Source organism: Calypte anna, chromosome 6 (assembly GCF_003957555.1).
Source record: "Calypte anna isolate BGI_N300 chromosome 6, bCalAnn1_v1.p, whole genome shotgun sequence".
Classification (NCBI taxonomy): domain Eukaryota; kingdom Metazoa; phylum Chordata; class Aves; order Apodiformes; family Trochilidae; genus Calypte; species Calypte anna.
The window spans coordinates 6,611,546-6,629,359 of record NC_044252.1 but is presented as its reverse complement, the minus strand read 5'-3'; positions in this window follow the sequence as shown (position 1 = coordinate 6,629,359).

Genomic DNA, 17,814 nt, shown 5'->3' with positions numbered 1-17,814 from the left:
GCTACCTGGGCACACTGCTGGCTCATGTTCAGCTTCCTGTCAATCCAGACTCCAAGGTCCCTTTCTGTCTGGCTGCTCTCCAGCCACTCTATCCCCAGCCTGGAGCTCCCCTTGGGGTTGTTGTGGCCAAAGTGCAGGACCCGGCACTTGGCCGTGTCGAACCTCATCCTGTTGGAATCAGCCCAACTCTCCAGTCTGTCCAGGTCCCTCTGCAGAGCCCTCCTGCCTTCCAGTTGATCCACACTCCCCCTCAGCTTAGTGTCATCTGTGAATTTGCTGATGATGGACTCAATCCCTTTATCTAAATTATATATAAAGATATTAAACAGAACCATCCCAACACTGATCCCTGGGGGACACCACAGCTGCCAACTGGATGCAGCACCGTTCAGCACCAATCTCTGGGCCCAGCCCTCCAGCCAGTTCCTAACCCAGCACAGAGTGCCCCTGTCTGAGCCCTGGGCTGACAGCTTTTCCAGGAGAATGCTGTGGGAGACGGTGTCAAAGGCCTTGCTGAAGTCCAGGTAGACCACATCCACAGCCTTCCCCTCATCCACCTGGCAGTCACCTGATCACAAAAGGAGATCAGGTTGGTGAGACAGGACCTGCCCTTCCTAACCCCATGCTGGCTGGGTCTAATCCCCTGTCCATCCTGTAGGTGCTGTGTGATTGCCCCCAGGATGATCTGTTCCATAACCCTGCCAGGCACTGAGGTCAGGCTGACAGGCCTGGAGTTTCCTGGGTCCTCCTTCTGGCCCTTTTTATGGATTGGCGTGACATTTGCCAACTTCCAGTCATCTGGGACCTCCCCAGTGAGCCAGGACTGTTGGTAGATGATACAGAGAGGCTTGGCGAGCTCTTCTGCCAGCTCCCTCATTACCTTTGGGTGGATCCCATCTGGTCCCATAGATTTGTGGGGATCCAAGCAGCTCAGGTCACTTACTGTTTCCTTCTGGATTACAAGGGGGCTGTTCAGATTCTTGTTTCTTTCTACAACCTTCTACAAGAAGGTTGTGCAGCTCTTTGCAGACATTTCTAGCCCTCTCTCCTGTGGTGGGTGCCGCCCCCTTATCAGCTGATTAATTGGTCTCACCTGAAAATGCCAGAAGGGTGTGCAGCTCTTCACAGCCCTCTCTATCCCTCTGGGCAGTGCTGGGTGCAGCCCCCTTATCAGCTGATTAATTGGCCTCAACTGAGACCACCAGCAGAAAGGTGTGCAGCTCTTTGCAGCCCTTTCTATATCCCTCTTGGCTGTGCTGGGTGCCATCCCCTTATCAGCTGATGGTTGTCCTTACCTGAAACCACCAGCAGAAGGGTGTGCAGCTCCTTGCAGCCCTTTTGAGCAGTCTTTGCAGCCCTGGGTGCCACACCCTTATCAGCTGATTGATTGGCCTCACCTGAGACCCCCAGCAGAATAATGGGCATCTCTTCACAGCTTGTTCTATCCCTCTGGGCAGTGCTGGGTGCTGCCCCCTTATCAGCTGATTGATTTGCCTTACCTGAGATCACCAGCAGAAGGGTGTGCAGCTCTTTGCAGCCCTTTCTATATCCCTCTTGGCTGTGCTGGGTGCCACCCCCTTATCAGTTGGTGATTGGCCTTACCTGAAACCACCAGCAGAAGGGTGTGCAGCTCCTTGCAGCCCTTTCAAGCAGTCTTTGCAGCCATTTCGAGCCCTCTCTGCAGCCCTGGGTGCCTCCCCCTTATCAGCTGATTGATTGGCCTCACCTGAGACCACCAGCAGAAGGCTATGCAATTTGATTTGTTCTCATGACAAGTACCAGGTCAAAAGAACTGGTCAGGAATAACCTGACAGAATTTGGCAAGGCTGTGCTACATTCTGCCTCTTAAAATCTCTTTTTTGCTAGCAAGGCCAAGTGCTCTGGAGACAGAATTATTTCAACACAAGACAAATATGACTTACAGATAAAACACCAAGATGACTGTTCCTTACTAGTAACCTTGCCTCATTCCTCACTTTCAAGACTAAAGCCACATGAACAGCAGACAAAACCACAAGTCCAAAGTCAAACAGCACTCCCTCCAAAAAAAAAAACAAACAAAAAACATGAGCAAGACCAATAAAAACTCACCTCACACCAAAAATAGGAGAAAATGTAAGAAGATTAAAATATCATATTCCTATTCCAACTTAATCTTTCACAGCACCCTCAGTATTCTGAACTCTTTTCAAAATAAAATATCCTTGAGGGAGGAATTCTCTTCTGGTAAAAACCCTCCAAAATGGAACTAGGTCTTGCTCCTATTCCCATGTTCTCCACAATGGATTGTAGTTACAAAGGATCTTCAACAAGTCATTTAATAACTCTGCACCTACGGGGACAGCATTGAAGAGGAGAGAAGTTCTGCTAGAGTTCTGCTACTCATCCTCTGCTGGTAGAAGATCTGTCCACCAAATAACATATTAACAAGTTTCTCCATCATTGCAGTTATGCTGTCAGTTTAGATTACAAGAACATTAGATACCAGATCCTATTTATACAAAACTTGCCAGAGTAAGATGCCATCTCTTGTTTGGGACCTCTACAAGCTGCTGTAAGGAAATCTGTACTTATTCAATCCACAAAGAATTTCTATTTTTTCCTAAAAAATTATTCAGAAATGCAAAAGCTGGATAATCTTTCTTTGTCTCCATGTGGGGTTGGCGTTGTTTTATTCTGTGTTTTTGTTTTCAGTTTGTTTCTTTGTTGCTGTTGTTTTGTTGTTGTTGTTTGTTTGGGGAGGTTTGGGTGTTTTTTTTTGGGGGGGGGGTTGGGTTGGTTTTTGTTTAATTGAAATCCATTATCAAACTGGATCCATTGAAAATAAGATTGAAAGCAAAAGAACTGCTGTCCTAGCCTGTTACTTTTAAAATCTGTTTTAAAATCTGAAACAACTTAGCAAAACGAAGAAAGTTCCCAAGTTGTTGGGTTTTTTGCAAGATTTTTCAGCACCTGCCACCTTCAGATGAAGTGATAGCAGACAATTTAACCAGAGACTCTTGTTTAAGCTGGCCCTCAACTCTGTACTAGCTTTAGAATATACCTAATGTAACAACATAAATTGGAAGCACCCTCCCACAGTCAGCATCAGAAAAGGGAACAATATTTGTACTGTGCTGAACAAGATGAAGAGGAAGCTTTTGAATCATTGCTCTTTGAGATATGACTTTATTCAAAATGTTATCGCAGTCTGAGAGAACAATGAGACAGAAGAGAGAATGCCTACAATAGATCTCAGGAAGACCAAGGATTGCTTTTGAGTCATTCTTATACAAACTGGATCTAGAAATTCAGCCCACTGTATAAACCAGTTAAATCCTTGATATCAGAAACTAGAAAAGGTTAACCAAACTCCAAACCATTTTCTAACCTGCCACAAAGAAAGAGAAAAATCTCTTGCCCCAGGATACATGATAAAATTTTGATAACTGATATCCAAACCCCAGATTTCTTAGCTTGATGTCTAGGCAAATACACAGTTGTCTATTGCCAGTGACCAAACAATACATGGTCAAGAAACTAAATATTGCAGAAATTGTTGAATAATAATACAAAAAAATTAAACTGGAATTAAATGCTTCCATTAAAAATAATTTTACAAATAAGCACAGAAAAGTGATTTGAATGATAATAATGAAGATAGAAACCATGTGAAATAAAACTACTATATGAATAAAATTCATGTACATGTTAGCCAAAAGAACATTTTTACAAACACTGCTTAATGTCAGACCTTTATAAACAGCTGCAAGATAAAAGAACAGAACTATTACTTGAAGGAAAACTATCAGGTGATTAAACATAATAATGTACAGATTAAATGAACTCCTTTAATTAAACTTCATGCTTCAAAAGAAATTGGCTAACATAAAAACCTACCCCAAAAATCTAATCACTGTGTTAGGTTAGTGTGATAATTTAAGACATAATTAAGAATAAGTGCAATAAATTAATATTTAACAATATTATTCCACTGGATTCACAAAATATTTCAGATCTAGGAATTAAAGGCTAACAAATTTTTCATCAAAACAATGATGCATCATTAATGCTGAATTTCAGCCAGCCTGAAAAATGGGCCAGTATTTTATGATTCTTTTCTGAAGACATTCAGGCACATTCAGCTCTTCTAAGATTGGAACTAAAAGATTACACTAAGTAGCAGATTCCTGTACAAGGGAAAGTAAAAACAAAACATTAATCACTCCATTTTCACTATCATGGCAATGATCGGAATTATAGGGTGGCTTTGGATGTGAATAACAAGGCTTAATGGATCCTTCATTTTAGGGAGGGGACTGGGGTGGATTTTATTTATACTCACCCTAAAACCATAGGTATGGAATGAACCAATTCTCTCTCATAGCTGTTATGTTGCTAGGTACACAACCTAGGTAACATACTCAGGTACTGTATTTACTGGGTATCATTTCCTAACTGCAGTGCTACTCAAGCTGAAGGAGCTGTTAATTCATGGTCTGAGGTAAAATTGCATTTTTGTATGTTACTACATAATCACCCATTCTACATTAGACAATTCTAACTCTGCTATTTTGAGACAAGTGAGTGCCCAGAGCTCTCTAGATTCATAGAAATTTAGTCTTAGAGTATCCACTTTCATAAATCACAGTCTTTATCCCCAGCCTGGAAAGTAAACTCAGTATTTGATCAGCAGTCAGAGCCTTTCCTTCCCTAATAAAATGACCTGTTCACAATCATACACACAGTTGTTAAGGGATTTCTTTTTAAGAAATTCCTTTAGTTTAATACATACTTTAAATATTTAATACATACTTTAAATATTTTGTTTGTGACAAAAAATGCTACACGACTCAACAACATTGACCCCTGTGGTCACAACTCAAGATGCTTCCTGAGATCACTAATCAATCACTCATGCAGAGATGTGTTCATTTCTGTTTATGTAAAACTCTGTCAGGCAGTTGTGACAGATAAAATTCCCTTAATGGAGGAAGTGCTAAGACCCACTCATGTTACCATTAGGTTATAGTGATGGAAGGGCATTACTTTAAAGTAGCAGCCAATCTCAGAGCTGCTGCTTCACCACATTACGGCAGGTTTATGACTATGTAGCATTCTTGACATCAAAATGGAGAAACACACACCATCTTCTTCATCTCCCAATAGTTGCTTTAATTAGAACTCAGTATATTAACACTAATTATCTGGCAATATTGTTCACCAGGTACATGCGAGAATTTTCAAAGCAGTGCACACAGACCACAGTAATCAATTAATTTTCAGAATAATTTTGTGACAAATAAATCTTATCTCCATTTTAAAGACAGGAGAGCTGAAGTTGTGAAGCTAAATGATACTTCCATGAAACAAGATTAAGACCTCAACCAGTCATTAATATGACACCATACTCAGGGCTTTCATCTTCTGCCCAAAGAACACAAAGATTTCAAAGTAAGATTGTTAACACAACTATGCTAAGAAAAGTATAATTTTAAATAAAAAGAGAAAACAAACTGATTTATTAGCTCAGCATTTTATAGCTTCACTTTATGATGGAAAATGTGGGCTATGTTTCAGCCTTTCACACAACAGAAAAATAAACCATCAAGATTTCTCAAGCAGTAATTCCAATAGTCACTCCCAAAGTGACAAGTTCCATGGAAACCACCACAATGCATTTAGTTTTCAACTTCACTCCTTAGTCATTTTAGTATTAGAAACCTGTTTTCTGAGAGGACAAGGATTTGTAAGCTATCTGAAAGAGAATGCCAAATCATCTCCACTACTAGGAATACTGAATTTGGTCTGTGAATCTGTATTACCTGAGGGACATTTTGATGCTGTTTTGGCTAGTCTGCTGGGAAGGGGAACATGGTTCTGAATGAGGCTAAGATAATTCAGTTGCTATAGCAATATGCTTCCAGGAGCAAGGCCTTGGTGAAGCTGTTCCAGGTTCTGCCCTTTTTTTTTTACCATATACTCTTCCAGCAGCACCAGAGTGAACAAAGTTTCGTTTCACAAGGGTCAAATGTTTGACAGATGCTCCATTATTTCTTTGCTAGAATTGATGGCCATTTTTAATCTCATCTTTTACTGCTCTTTACAGGAGGTAAGCAGCTGGTATTAGCTGTATATTTTGGGTCTGCACCATTCAAAAATAACCAACATTCTGCAGTTTCCTGGCCTAGGGTTGCCAGTTTTCCATCTACTTCATTTGCAGATGGAACTCCATAGTCAGGCTAACTAAGACAAGGGTTTACTACCTAGGATGTTTTGGTTTTGTTTGGTTTGAGTTTTTATCTCTGATCCAAATGTTACAAATCATACTTTATAGTTGAGCTCTACCCTTTGTCCATCTCAGGTCTTCAAAAAGGAGTCCAGGGACTTTGAGCTTGATACTTGGGTATCAAGCTTTCATACACAGCTTTCATAACCACGAACTCCAATGATCTCCACTATTGATTGTGACCATGACAACCTTGGTTTTCTCTTCTGTAGTATTCCCAAACAGAAGATTAGGACTTTGGTCTTCAATTCTCACAGGAACAGAGAAAATCTGATGACAAATTCAAATACATTTGAAGGGACAACAGAAAAACTGAAACAGACAAGTTAGGCTCATTAGTGGAATACACAAAGTATAAACCTCACAGTCTTTGAAAAGCAACTATAAACAAACAAAGTTTTGTTCTTTCTTTCTGAGATACATCTTTAGGCTGATCCTGAAGTCATCTTGTGTTGTAATTGAAAAAAGACATGGAGAACGTGTGCCATACATCAAAGACAGTGACACTCATAGGTAAGCTGGCTGTCTTAGCAAGATCTGCTCCATGTACCAAAATTAATAATTAAGGATGACTAGAGAGCTCAGATTGTTCTCAATGCAAATTATTTACCACAAAACAGCAGAAAACACTATGAAGTCTGAGGGCTAAACAAAGATAATAATTATTCCTGATGAACTCCATTGCCACTGAGCAGATGACCAAAGGGAAAAAAGCTAAAAGGACTGTTCAGAAGACAAGAATGAACAGTCCTAGGCATAAAGAAACAGACTGGGTGAAAGCCAAATATTGCCATTATTTCCACAGCTTCCTAAGCACACATTTCAAACCTGCTCAGATTGCTCTATGAGCACACAAAAGCTAAATCAATCTAGAGCCTTTGGAGACCAAGTCTTCAGAGACTGTTGTGTGACTGGTACAGTTATATTTTGTTTTAAATGAAAGAAAAATCTCACTGATATCTGTCATTCGACTCCACACAAAATTCTGTTGTGCCCTTCAAAATAGCTAGACAAGGACTCCAGAAGTCAGCAGCACAACTTGTTTACTTCCAGTAAATGCACATCTCTATTTTGATACTGTCTGCCAATTTCAGGTGAGTGAATCTGATGAGTGATGGTAGAGGCTATTCTCCTTCAGCAAATCTTCAACTTATGGACATGAATTTCACAGAACAATGGTAAACTTAATATCAGGAAACAACAAATTTCAGATTACACACCTTGCTGTTAAAGACAGTCTCACTCTGAACTTCTACAATCAGTGAAGAGATTATCAGCATTTTCAAAGAGATTTGAAGATCTGTGCTCTCATCCAAAGAGTTAAATCTGCTTTTCTCTGATACAGCCATGCTTCATCCATCCTATTCCCATTATTCCCCATCTCCTACCATACGCACCTGAGCCCAATTACACAGGTCAGAACTTGTGAGAAGATGCACTGAAGGGACATGGAATTATTCTTTAATATGGAAAACATGGAATATCCAGAAATGAAGTACTCAGAAAGAAATTAAATATGCTAGATGAACATTTGAAGGGGCTACTCTGCCCATTTCCAAACCTCTCATATTCAAATGCAGTGGCAACAGTTTTCCTGATTATTCAGCAAACAAGAGGGTTGCCCATCTCATTATCCATTCACACAACAGGGAGAAAAAACCCAAATTTTTGATTTGGAGGTTTTGAACATCAAAATATTGAGAAGAATGTTTCTGACTAGTCCAACAGCACTAGGGAAAGTACATGAAAAAGAAGCTGGAAAACTTGACACAAATTTCTTCTAAACACTTATTAGCAATGCCAAGCATTTGGGTGGTTTACTGGAGAAGTAAACTTTGGGTGGTTTACTGGAGAAGTAGTACAGAGCTTCTGGTTATTTCTCCCTACTTTACCTAACACATGGTTAAAAGACAACAAATCTAGCTAAATTAACTAAACATGATGCAACTCCTACTATTCATGCAGTTAAGCATGCTGCTGAGCAGTTTTAATTGCCCTTGTCCATACAGATACTTTTTATGCAGCTGTGTAGAGAAAGGAGACTACAGAGCTGGAATGGCACTGGAAACAGCTTTCTTCAAAGGCTTTGTGGAACTCAGGCATAAGGGTCTATCTATGGCTCTTTCATTCCTTGCTTCTGCCAGAAACAGCTACATCTGGTGCAGAAGAGGCTGAGAACAATCCCACAGCCTTTGGGATGCCTTTTGAATAACTACTCTAGTTGTGGCCTCTCTACAGTGACAAACTATACTCAAAAAAAATTTCAGTGGTATAATCTATATCCAAATATTGCATGACTGGGGCAACTACAGTACTCGTGGTCACGTCAGTGAAATGAAATCAGAGAAATTGGAAAAAAATTGACAAAGAAAAAAAAATGGAAAAGAACTGGTTTTTAAAAAGTTTTAATTAAAAAGGCAGCTGTAGAAAAGCAAAGATGCCCATCCTGTAAAATGTTTGTTCCTTACACAGATTTGCTACACAATAGAGGACATTTTAGAACACTGGGGAGAAAATTCTAGTTAACAAAGGAAAAAAAAATATTCCATAACTCAAATGGATTAAAAAGGCCGGTATCAAATAGGGTCCAGTGTTGGCATTAAACACAGTGGTGAATGTGGTTTTATTTCTATCAGAATATTCTTTCTCAGCCAAATGACAGCTGCAGTTAATCTGCCTAAAACATCTTCAGTGTAAGAGTAAGGAGCAAGGTCAAAGGATAGAGCCAGCAACCAGCTGCTACCAAGCTTCAGCAACGGCCAGAAGTGTCAGGTCAACTTAATTTTGATCCCAAGATTCTGGTTTTTGAACCAACCTGGAAAGTTTTTCATAGTTTTTAAATAGTTGATCGTGCTCCAGTTCAATGACCATATCATAGGAAACATTAGTTTTAGAGGGGAAACATACAGAAATAAAATATTAATAATTTGTGTCAGCAGAGGAGAGCACAATACGGAAAGTAACACTAGGAAACATTCACCACTACTACATGAAACTGATCCTCCACACTGCTTACCAGCTACACCACATGAGTACTTCCCTTCAAGCTTTTCCAGTGGAGCCACTTTTCACAGTTATTTCTAGGATCTTCTGAACAATTATTCATTCAGCAAAGAGAAATGAGACAATGCCAGGTAGATGATCATTCACAATAAACAGGAATATGATGGAAGCCTATCTATAATAGCACCCCTGAGTACCCCAACACTTACTGTCATCACATTTCCTTCCCTTAAGCAATACTACAAGGGCACAAAACACCAGAAAACCAATAGTTCACTAAGTCTGACTTATGGCAATTCTGTTGTCCTTCTCACCTCTTATTTAACCATCCTTCTCCTGAGGAGTCAAAGAGCAAATAATTGTGAAAAGGGAGAAGGAAGAGGAGTGAATTATTTGATCACTGAAAAGCCAATCCCTTTGTCCTTACAGTGGGCAAAAGAAACATTCCATATACATGTTACATGAAATACTGTTATATGTTACATGACAGATGAAAACCTGCAAAGGCAGGTTTGTTGGTTTTTTCCTATCAGACAATCTGTAGAAGTTCAAAGAAAAATGACTAGAAATGAAGTTTTGATCAGCTGTAGTTAACGCTTTTAAACGAGCTGCAAACTTCCTCAACTTTTAAAGCAGAGCTCTCTGGACCTGCTGTCATGCTCTATTGTGTTTTGCTTCAGTTTTCCCACTCACAAACTAAATAATTTGTATTTTACCATCTCTCAGGTGTGAAACAGACCTTATCCTACCTGTCACAGCATTTATTTTGGATTTTTGTTAAAAACTCTGGAAAAAAAAGCTGTACCCGAGGCAACACAGTAAGTCAGTTTCTTCCATGAGGTTCTATCCTTGCTTCAGAAAACTGCACCTCTTCCCACAAAACTAGTATTAAATTTCTAGATGGCAGTTTAGTAGCAGCCACACTCATTGAGTTCAACAGAAGAAACAACTTACTATGAGGGCAAGAAAGAACACAACCCCACCAGTGCCTCAGTACTGTTTGCTGAAGTTACAAAAGGAACATGAACAATGTTTTCCATGTTTTATTCATTTTATTCATAATTTTCTCACACTACCTCAGTGTTTCCTTTCCATAATGTTTTTACTTTGAGTGGTGGTCCAAGTGTGTGTGAAGAGCTGGGTGTGAACTTATCAATTCCTGATCAATGCCTGTATCATGCCTGATACAATCTGCACTGGAGACCTATGAAGAGATTTTCTATATTACCTGGAGGTTTTAAAATATAAACAGAAGAAACTTCAAGTTGCAGATCAGCTGGTGCCATTAAAAAGGAAAGTCACATCCAAGGGCAAATTTTGCACAGAAGTGCTTAGCAAGTTTCTCTTTTTTTCAGCAAATCCCCAACATCAGAATAATTGGGATGTAGGAAACTTTCATTAGAATGACAATCCAAGACAGCTTTGTTAAAACACAAAACTCTATTTGCATTTGCTGCTCAAAACAGTATTGAAAATATACCAGATGTTGCTTTCATATTCAAAATTTGAAAACTTTTTTGAAGTAGCCACACATTAGGATAAAAGTTCACAAAATAAAAAAACAAAGAAAAATCCTTTCCACTGCCTGACAAAACAAATTGTGGAGTTTACGACAGGAAAGACCTAGTGGTACAGAAGACTCTTGTTAGCATGGATATCCAGAACTGTTGTTGATGCTGCAGAAAGAATTGCACTGAGTAAACAGAAGATTACAAGAGATCACCTGGGTACTCAAGCTCCTGCTCTTTGTTCATCTGCCCTCCCTTGCTTCCTGCTCAGCAGGATCAGACAGCATTTCCTTCATGCCCTACTATGCACAATGGCCACAAAATGTCCCCAACAGCACAAAAAGAGGCCAGGAAGTGCAGTTTTAATGCACCCTTGGAGTAAAGCTGGCAGGATGATGGGCTCTGCTGGTGCCTTTCCAACTTCAGGGAACACTCTGAAGAAAACTCCTGTACAGTTCTGACATGAAATAGCAAAACCACCACCAAAAAAAAACCCAAAGAGAATTTTTTAAGAGCCTCAACCTAGACGTGCCAGCGCAAAATAGATAAATACAACCCCTAACAAAATCACAGGAATAAACCCAAATGGTTTTCACTCAACCCATACGCAGAGGACAAATCCCAAACACCACCTCAAACATTAACCAAAGCGTTATAAACTTCCAGTCATCAAGAAGCCATGTTACACATTCACTACTGTGCAAAAGTTCATATTGCTGCCTCTAATTAAACCCCCTGTTTAGCTCAATTAAAGCAGAAGTCCATCAAAACCCAACCGCTGACCATTCACTTGGTCTCACGCCAGGGCCGGGCAGTCTGGACCGAAAGAGCAGCTCAGCTCCGCCGCACTCTCTCACAGCCGGCTGCGCACACAACCAGAGGGTGGGAGCAGCAGCCACCGGTACCGGTACTGGTGCTCGTAGCCAGCCAGGCACCTGGAGCCGTGGCTCTGGGCTTACCGAGCAGCTCCTGCGGCCACCGGGCTTGAGGGAGTGGAAAGGAGACGGCTGGCCGTCACCACAGGGCAGTGGCCTCAGGTGTCTGCCCTGACCTAGAGGGGCAGTAGCCGGGGGTCTTCGACGTTTTATCTCACTGAGTGACCAAAAAAAAAACCAACCCCAAAACAAAATACTGAAAAGTTTTAATCTGAACGTGTTGCTCTTGCTGGTGTGATCAGATACACAGCTCTTGGGTCTTTGGCAGCATTTCAGTGTCTGCTCGCAGCAGAGATCTGGTCACCTCGTGTTAAGGTGGTGAAACTGGATTTCATGTGGAGATGACTGCCTGCTTTCTCTGGGGTTGTTCAAGGTGAACTGCATGGCATTTGGATTCATTTAAAAGCCAAGCCAGTGAAAAGATAAAAGCATGTGCTAACTGGCTAAAGAATAACAAAATAGTACATGGAAGGGAGGAACCAGAGCCACTCCAATAATGCTTTCTGAAGTCAAAGAGGGTCTCACTGCCAAGCCTTACCCAAAGATAAGCGGAGCTTGAAAAACAAATGTTTATGATTAAGCGTCTGACCATAAAAGCTGGTAGCATTCACTCATTAACTGTGTGGTAAAACAGGGAACACTGAAGGAGAGCTCACTTTGCTGTGCCTGCCACAGACACGGGCTGCTTGCATTTCATGGGGCAGAAGCACAAGCACCAGGGGGATGGTCTGTCCTTGTCATTTACCTTTTTGTTCTTCCTTCCTTTGGTATTTCTTGTGAAGTAAAAAACACACACCCTAGAAAGGTGTGGCCTTATCTAGGTATCAAAAGGACAAGACTTAGGGCTGTGTGCAAGTGTTCCCTTCCATTGCTTTTTCCCAGTATTTAGGCATCACTGAGTCACAAAACCCCCTGTGTAGTCTTGTTGATGCTTAAGTTTCCATATGTAAGATGCACAGGCTCTTAAGTTTTACTGCTCTACCCACACTTGGCGACCAGCACTGTGATAGCATAGACCTGCTTAGTGTCTAGGTTCCACTTAAAAGCTTTGCCAAATCTCATAAATGAGGCTTTTGCCTGCCTGTTCCAGATTCAGCAGTATGGGGACTTCACTGGCTTAGGAGCACAGAGTTCAAAGGGGCTTCCCAACCCGCAGGCTCCTGGCTCCACAGCTATCCATTAAAAATGCCAGAGATGACTGCTGAAGACAGGTCCAAGCACCAGCTCACATCTGAGGGGAAACAATATTTCCTTGTGCTTATTCACAAGGACTGCTCAAACATGCTGCAATGTAACACATGAAACAGTACTAATAGAGTTGTGGGGCTAAGAACATCCCTGTAAGAGCAGTGTCTATATAAAGCTCCCAGGTGAGCCTGGTGTAAGATCATGGCTTAGTCTGTAGAGGAGGGTAGAAAGCAAAACTTGATACCTGCTCATGATCTGATGCAGAGAAAATTCCCATCTGGCTTCATATTTGTGCTTGGCTTTATTATAAGTGCATTAGCAAAACACCAACCAAACACATCTGAATTTCATGCTCTTTGGTCTTTCTGCCAGCTTGCTAACACATGGTCTCCACTGAATTCAGATTTTCTGTTGTGTGAAACACGTAATATATCAAGTGCAGATTACTGTGTGTACCTTGCCAAATTCCTACCTGTAGCTGGAGCCAAACTCCAATCCTGCAGAGGTTAGACATAATACCCCAAAGTCAAACAGTATATCAAAATTAAAAAAAAATATTCTTGATCTCCCACAACTACATCAGAAGAAACCTGGAGGCCTGAGATTAACATCATATAAACACAATGCAAGCAAACTGTGTGACTGAGCCTTCTACCATAGGTCTGCAGATACGCAAGTACAGCAGAAAACTAAAAATTGCTAGGACATAATTAGGTACCAGAATTTTTCTTGAAGAGGGCAAGGTGTATAAGGCAAATCTAGTAGCCTCACTTCTACTATCCTTTCCACACCTTTATCTTATAAATTAAGTTGCTTTTATTTTATGCATTTGCTGGATTCAGATGTCATTATCCTGAGGCCATCTCTCTAATAACATCAGGCTTATCTCTGGGGCTGCGCTATCTCAGAATGTTTTGGAGATGGTCCAGTCTGCCTAGCAGCACAGACAGATGTTCTTAGACAAAAGAGAGTCCTTTGTGACCTGTTACATTGATAGGATGAATTTGGGGAGTAGCAACCTATCTTTAATTTTACACCCATTCTTTACCCCTCCTGACTGCACATGTAGGGAGCAGGTGACAGGTGTGGCAAGCACCCAGCAAGAACCATGGAGCCAGCACTGTGCAGATCTAAAAATGTCCCAGTCTCACATCCAAGCACTTGGCTGCCTTACACAAGCACCAATCTTACAAACTTAAGAGTCCTCCTAACCAAAATATTTGCTGATCTCCTGGTTTGGCTGACCACAGGTTAGAAAAACATACAGGGAGTTAGTGAAATGCCTGGGGTGACAGCCTTGATTCTTGGCACTTATTTGGCATACATTTCTCTGCTCTAGAAGGAGGATGCTGTTACAAGAGGTTTTTTTAGTATTCCTAAAAAATAAGTTATTAATATTTTTTTATCTAGAAATAGAGTCTGCTTCCAGCAGCTTTATGTTCCAGCTGCAGCTTATGGAGCTTGGGTTTGGTCAGTATGTTCAGAACAAAGGCATTTAGCTACTACAACTTTTCCTGATAAGAAGTGACCATCAAACTGACACCTGAATGAATCCGTGTATTATATGAGATTGTTCAGCAGATGTTTGACTGGCACAACCATTAGTTGGAGATGACTTCCTGCTAGTTCCCTGGTATTCCTAAAGGGTTGTTGATATCCAGTGCTATTTCACAAAACTTCCTTTCCCCTTTCCCACCCTTTCGTCCTTCCCCACTCTTCCTTTCCCCTTCATGTTTGAAGGGCACACAACAAAAGCTCCTAAGGCCTGATTTTGGACCTACAGATCCCCTTTAATGAATTACAAAAGCAAAACTAATTGATGTAACTTGAAAGAAAAACAAACACTGGCAACACTGGGGCATTTTTGAAGTATTTCTGTCTCACAATGTGCTGTCTTTACACAACTACATTTTTGAAGAGGAAGAAGAGAAAGAATAGCCATCATATTTCAAAGCATTTCTAATATTTGGGATGAGGTGTTGCATCACTTTTGCATGCCTGTTGACCATTTTTCTTGTTAGATACTTCATGAATATTGCTTCCTCTTCTCTCGTAATCCATGCTTGTTTCTTTCAGAAAGCCTTCCCCCTTCAGCTGTTTAAAATAGCACAGTGGCACTGAAAAAACCCCTCAGTTAGAGGTCACCTGTTCCTGAACAGTTACTTTCAGGTTTCTTCTCTTCATGGGAGTCACTAAACACCTGCCTTTCTCCCCCCCACACACCCCTCCCCCCCTCTCCTGCCTCATTATTTTGTTACCTCGGTGTTCTTCCTTCTGTTTTGTGTTTTTCTTCCTAATTAGGCACCTTTCACCTCTCAAGTTACAGAACTAAAGTGATGTTTACCAGTGTCATAATTCACTCTGGACACATTATATCCACAGCCACCCCATGAACTTTGTGTACAACCTGGGACAAGCTAAAAGAGCTCCCAGGCTCAGCAGGCATTTGGAATCTTGGCAGATGGGCCTTTTACTCAAAAGAGGAGAATCATGAGGCACGACACAGGCAGCAAAGTAGAAGAGGCCAGGGACAGCCCTGTGTGCCAGAAAAGGGATTAAAACTCCAAATTGTGTTCTCACTCAAGTTTTCTCAGTGTTCAACTTCTGACCCTGCCAACTAGTTTGGGATAAGTAGGAGAGCTCAGTCACGGTCGCTTCCTAGGCATTAGAAGAATTAATACAATCTTTAATAATCACTGGATCTGGAGCAGGACTCATGTTTCAGAACTATACATTAATGTGCTATTCTGTATGGTCATCTTTCTTAATACTTAATAGGCTTTTGCTACTCATTCAGCAAAAATCTGCCTGTCAGCCATCACCTGCAGATCTTTTTCTGCTGTGTTCTGCTGCATTGCTTCTCTAATGCTGTGTAGTACCTCTGCCTTTCAACCAGGTAGCCTAAAGGGCTGAGTTTTTGAATGGCAGCTGCATACTGGGTTTTCTTCACTGATATTTTAGGCTAACTCTGCAAACCTTAATTGTGGCTGAAAGACAGATCTGGTTCCTGTGTGCTTATTTAAGGTGTCATACAGATGAAGAGCAGCTCAGATGTTTTCTTTCATTTGCTTCCCATCAGGAGAGTCTGCACCAGCTTTTTTCATTCCTTTACACTGAGATCAAATCTATGAGAAAAATTTGTGCTTCATGCAGAATGCTGAATTCACCCTAATTTCAGTTTATAGCCCTCCCCCCACATTTCACTAACTGCAGCCTCATGCAGTTAGAAGACACTTTACCAGAGAAAGACCATGAGACATGCAGATGCAAACATAAATATGTGGAAACTGTAAAGAACAGAACTTAATCAGTAAAAACAAACCCATATGCACAGGTAAAAAATGCTAACCAGAATTCTAGTTTCCCAACCCACTCCTCTAACTGAGAGACCAGGAAATCCCTGGGTTAAATGAATCATGGTACAGATAACAAGGCTTTTGAATTAAGTCTTCCTTAATTTACATGAAGTTCAACTTTGAATTACTACCCTGAGGGATGTAGATGCTGGTTTGGAAGTATCTGCTTGCATTGGTTCAAGTCAGTGCTATTGGAAGCAACATGAAAAACCCAGATTAGTGATTAGTCCAAGCTGTAGTGTAGGTGTAGGTACTCCTATGGAATACTGAGCTTCAAAGCCAGCATTTTCCTTCCTTTCAAACTCCACAGCTCAGTCTCTCCATGATCAACCTCTTAGAGTGGACAAGAGGTGGGGTCAAATACAGCCCAATTTCAATTCAAAACCTGATAGCTACCCTAGAAATCTCTATCATACTAGAATTAGCCTATGCCAAATCCCAGGAGCCTGCTCTTTCCCAACGAAATTAAACCACTTCACCCCAAATTCCTGTCTTGAATCACTTCCTTATTTTATTTTCATTATTTTCATTTTGGAGTTCTTAATGGCACTGGCTTATTTTGCTGCCCAGCACTCACTCCAGTGTAGTCATAAAAAGTCATTGGTGGTAGCCTGACAGTGAAGCAGAATAGAGCTGGTTTTTAAAATCACTCCTGCAACACATCTAGAGATGAGGTGGTATTTTGTGGGTCTTTTTCCTGATATTACCTACAAGCCCCTAGATTGTCACAATTTCTCAGTAAAAACCATTTTCTGCTGGAAAATAAACTGAGATCCCAAATGCTCATCCCCCTAGGAAAATTAACACTTCTACCAGCTGGGCTATCCTGTTTGAGTTCTGACCAGACACAGAGATGTAAAAGGCTGGTATCCCTCTGCTAATAATTCTGCCTCAGTCATCAATACCTTAATACCTCCTTCAGAAGCAGAAAACTGCCTGTCACAACAGTAGATTGGACAAAACTTATTTGTCTCAGAGATGGGAAAAAAATAAAAAGGCTAACCCAGCATCAGTTCAAAATATATTTATACTTATTCTCATAATGTTGCACTGCTTTTACACATTTCATATTATCAACTTGTACCTACGATTTAATCAGATTAATTATATTGTCTACATATTTTAATTGCCAAAAAGACTTTAATAAAACAGTTCCAGAGGAGCTAACTGAAAAAAAAATAAATAAAAATGCACAGTTCATAGAAGTACCAGAATACACTAAGGGACAAGTGGAAACACTCAAGAGGGAAGCAAGGAAAATGAGTTGAGAAAAGCAATTCTTTTACTGGGAGAAATAAATTTTTAATGAACTGCAAATCTAAGCATTTCTAATCTTCTGCAGCCTCTGGTATCAAAGAGATCAGGTTGTAAAATCATGTCTGCTTTGTGTTACAAATATAAATGCTCCTTTCCAACAGAGACAGTGCCAGACAGCATAACTTCTGCCCCAGTCCTTGGGTACTGTCAGTGGAGAGATAGAGGATGCTGGCAAAGCAGAGATTGCAGAACACATGCCTGACCTTTGACTTGAGACTGAAAGGGACCTTTAAATGATG